We start from the raw sequence: 4,707 nt of genomic DNA on the forward strand, positions 1-4,707 counted from the left end.
AGTTCATACGTTGCAGGTGTTCTTCCTTGACCTTGTTCTCAGAGTTGCTCTGGCTGCTTCTGGTGGGGGGGTAGCAGAACAGTTGGCTCAATGAAGTTTACCACTCCTTTAGATCTTGGAACACATATGTTGAATAGTATAGCTATATTTTTTGAGAGTGGGTAGCATAAACTGAAGCTCAATCCACAGCCCTGTCTTCACCTCTATTTCTTTATGCACAATGCTCCATCTGGAATTTTATGGCTGAGAAAGCTCATCCTAATCACAACTTGTAGCCCAGGTGTCTCTGATTGAGCAAGGTCAAGGATCAGCCTCTCCCAACCAGCAATATGTGCTGTGTCTCCCAACTTGGCTGACAACTGTTCAGTTAGGGAAAACTTACTGATCTTCGTCTTGGAAGCTGATGAGCTTATTAATGTTCAGTGCAGTCATATTTTCCTCCTAGCTATCCACTACACATTCTACCCAGTAAATAACTGTGTATTCATAAGGTTGCATACAATTCTGGTTGCAGAGTTTACGCACGCAGCAGAAGATACCAAACCAAAAGTGTCCTAATACTGAAAAGGTTACAAGGTCACTCAGCAGTGCATGTCATGTACAAATTTAAGTATAGGAACATAAGAAAACATACACAGGAGTCACTCAAACATTTGTAGACAGTTCCAGACAAAGCTGAACTAAAAGCAAGATCTCTCAGGGTCTATCAGAATATAGCACATTTTGTCAATTCTTCATGCTGTCTAGAAGCAGTAGAGGCTACAGATAATCTTTTCATCAGTGTGTAAGAGATTGTTCTGCTGGAGACAGTTCATCTTCAGACAGTCTTGATTACAGGCTGGGCAGTGACTGGCTGGAAAGCAGCCCAGAGGAGAGAGACTTGGGAGTGCTGGTGGATGAGAAGCTCAACATGAGCTCTCAGTGTGCACTTGCAGCCCACAAAGCCAATCAGATCCTGGGCTGCATCAAGAGAAGTGTAGCCAGCAGGTCAAGGGAGGTGATTGTCCCCCTCTACTCAGCTCTGGTGAGACCCCACCTGGAGTTCTGGAGCCCCTATTACAAGAGGGATATGGACGTGCTGGAGCGTGTCCAGAGAAAGGCCACAAGGATGATCAGAGGGCTGGAGCATCTCTCCTATGAGGACAGACTGAAGGAGTTGGGGCTGTTCAGTATGGAGAAGAGAAGGCTCCAAGGTGACCTAATTGTGGCCTTCCAGGATCTGAAGGGGGCCTCCAAGAAGGCTGGGGGAGGACTTCTCAGGATCTCAGGTAGTGATAGGACTAGTGGGAATGGAATGAAGCTGGAGGTGGGGAGATTCAGGCTGCATGTGAGGAGGAAGTTCTTCACCATGAGAGTGGTGAAACCCTGGAATGGGTTGTCCAGGGAGGTGGTTGGGGTGCCGTCCCTGAAGGTGTTTAAGACCAGGCTGGATGAGGCTCTGGCCAGCCTGATCTGATCCAGTGTGGGGTTGGAACTAGCTGATCCTTGTGGTCCCTTCCAACCCTGTCTGATACTATGATACAAGCAGCATCATTCTAATGTTGGCCTCAAGGGCCAGAAGAAAGACTGACCATCTGATGCTAGATCTATCTTTATTCAGCTTTGCTTTGCAAACCCACCTCCAAAATGGTGGCTGGAAGTGATCTTTAGCAGAAAAAGACTCTAGAAAAACTTCTAATTAATCTTTCTTGCTGTCATCCTATTTTGTGGGCATATCACCCAGAGAAATGTGATGATGTGAAAACCACCCCTGTTGAACTATGGAGGTGCTAAGACCCATAGACCTCAAAGATGATTCAGGAGTCCCTCACCCTTCTCTCACACCAAATTAAAGAAAGAAATGGCCAAGCACTGTGCCTGTTTTTTCAGCCCCTTGTATCCATCCTCACAGAGCATTTCACATGTTCAAAGATTGACTGGGCATATGCGATGAGCAGTCTTTGTTTTCACAGAGAAGAAACTTCTCATAAACAGAAATCACTTGGCAGATATTTTTTTGTTCTTAAATTACGTTTAAACTAGTGATTCTCCAATTTATTTGGGTTAGTCAAAATCCCTAGCCTATACTGGGCTTTCTCAGTCCCTATTTGTCTCCTCTATATTTCTGGTTTTACTGGGTACATCTCAGGCCTAGAGTAAATTTCCTGGGCTGATGGAAATGATGAACATCTGTAAATGTTTAGCTTCAGTGTCCTAGAGAGAGTTTATTAAAAAAACCCAAACACCAACAAACAAAAACTAACTGATTACAAAAATGGTTACATGTTGCAGGAACATTTTATGTTGTATTTCCTTTTCAGAAGTGATTAACTGCCTAGAAGCATGTAGATGCTTTGAAATATTTTTATTTAGTGGTACATACACATTCAAAACTACATTTTTGAGTATGCAGGAATTTTTACAGGAGTCTGTTTTATGTTACCCAAAAATATTCAGAAAGTTCTGCATCATAAATTGTGGAGTTATAGGAGTTTTGCAAAGTAATTCAAAGTCTAACTAAACTGCATCTGTGATTTAGTACTGATAAAAAGGTGCCAGTATCTTTCCATGACATCTGTCCAAGGGATTCCAGAAAAAAAGTAAATAAAAAAATCCATCTCCCCCATCGTCCCCCAAAAAACCCCCAGCGCTTTAATGCTGGCAAACTAGTGCTGAAGAGCTTATCACAGACAACCCAATCGATTCCTCAAAGTGATTCTCTGGATAGCAAAATGGTCTCTGTTACTTGGCAGAACAACAGAAGAATGGGATAGAGTGAAGATCTGTGTATTTTATCATATAATCCAAAGAGAGAGTGAGATGGAACTTACTATGGAATTAAACAAAGAAGCACTAAATGAGGAAAAAATACTCTACAGTCTTTCTATAAAAGGTTTCAAGGGAATTCTTCCCTCCTACAAAAATAATTATAAAATATCACCAGGATATACAGCACAGGAATAGAGTATGGTCAGAGAACAAGTCTCCTCCTTGCCTCTCCAGTGTGCTTCAACAAATCAAGCCCTAGACAAGAGGCTGAAGATTCATCCTTTTCAGTGCTCAGTTCATCATCTGCAACTTTTTCATACGTGTTCAAAGAAATTCAAATTACTGCCAGCTGTGATTTCTGCTCTTGTGAAGCTGGAACAAGAGAGTACCCTCACCTTTCCTGTGTAGTCATCAGTGTGCTGCCAAAAAAAAGCCCCATAAAGCAGATCAATATGGATGCAGGTCTGCCCCAAACTAGATAGGAATAACTTTGCATTCCAAAGCCTTTCCATGTCCTAGTCATAGGCACATCAGACAGTTATGTCCTAAATCAGCAAATCCAATTTCCTGTTATCTCAGTCCCATCACTGTGCGTAATCTCTTTCATGATTAAGCTACTCTTGTATAAAAGAACTCCTTGCTCTAAAATAGTGCAACTGCTCCTTCACAGCCCTCAGCACCCAGTCACTTGATTCTGCTGCTAAATAGATGAAAATATGTCTCTGATGCAGAATACCATGGAGAAAGCAGGCAGGAAACATGTTTACTGAAATAGTTCCCCAATTTGGTCCATGCTTATCAGATGCCACCACTTTCATGCAGTAACACTGCCAGAAATCTTATCTGAGCCAAAACTTCGATAGATGTTAAAAGCAGAATGAGACACAAACTAGGCTTTTCTCTCAAGCTGATTCCTCAGCCTTCAAATTATTTGAGGGCAAAAGCACAGAATAATGCACAGCCCCCACCTAACACAGAAAGGCCAGAAATACTCAGTGAAGTCACTGGTTCTGCTGCTACAGTCTGAGGCAGAAAATTAAGCTGGAAAAGTCTCCTTGTTGCCCTGCATTTTTCAAAAAGAGTTGTTGACAGCAGTAGTTCACCTGCTGACTGCTTCAGTAATTGTCTCGAAACCCTCTAGTCCATCTGGACAAAAAATCCCAAGTCAGTGATCCTCCCCCTCTACTCAGCCCTGGTGAGACCCCACCTGGAGTACTGTGTCCAGTTCTGGAGCCCCTATTACAAGAGGGATGTGGAGGTGCTGGAACGTGTCCAGAGAAGGGCCACGAGGATGATCAGAGGGCTGGAGCACCTCTCCTATGAGGACAGACTGAAGGAGTTGGGGCTGTTCAGTCTGCAGAAGAGAAGGCTCCGAGGTGACCTAATTGTGGCCTTCCAGTATCTGAAGGGGGCCTACAAGAAGGCTTGGGGAAGGATTTCTCAGGATCTCAGGTAGTGATAGAACTAGGGGGAATGGAATGAAGCTGGAGGTGGGGAGATTCAGGCTGGATGTGAGGAGGAAGTTCTTCACCATGAGAGTGGTGAAACCCTGGAATGGGTTGTCCAGGGAGGTGGTCGAGGCCCCGTCCCTGGGGGTGTTTAAGCCCAGGCTGGATGAGGCTCTGGCCAGCCTGATCTAGTGTGGGGTGTCCTTGCCCATGGCAGGGGGGTTGGAACTAGCTGATCCTTGTGGTCCCTTCCAACCCTGACTGATACTATGATAAAAAAAAAAAAAGGATTTTATCATCCTTTCCAAGCATTCAAAAAGGTGAATAAATAATTCCTCACAAAGTCATGCAGAAACTCCAAACACTTTGAAAACTCACTTTTATTTAAAGACCCAGATGAGGATATAGGTATTTTATCTGAGTTTTAAAATACTTTTTAAGGCTGGTTTCTACAATCCGGTTCAGTTTTGTTCTCTGCTTTGTGACGTTATATCAATAATGTTTTCTTCAG

The sequence above is a fragment of the Melanerpes formicivorus genome, unplaced genomic scaffold, assembly GCF_026170545.1.
Source record: "Melanerpes formicivorus ecotype bairdi unplaced genomic scaffold, bMelFor1.0.p_v2 SCAF_2, whole genome shotgun sequence".
In the NCBI taxonomy this organism is placed as follows: domain Eukaryota; kingdom Metazoa; phylum Chordata; class Aves; order Piciformes; family Picidae; genus Melanerpes; species Melanerpes formicivorus.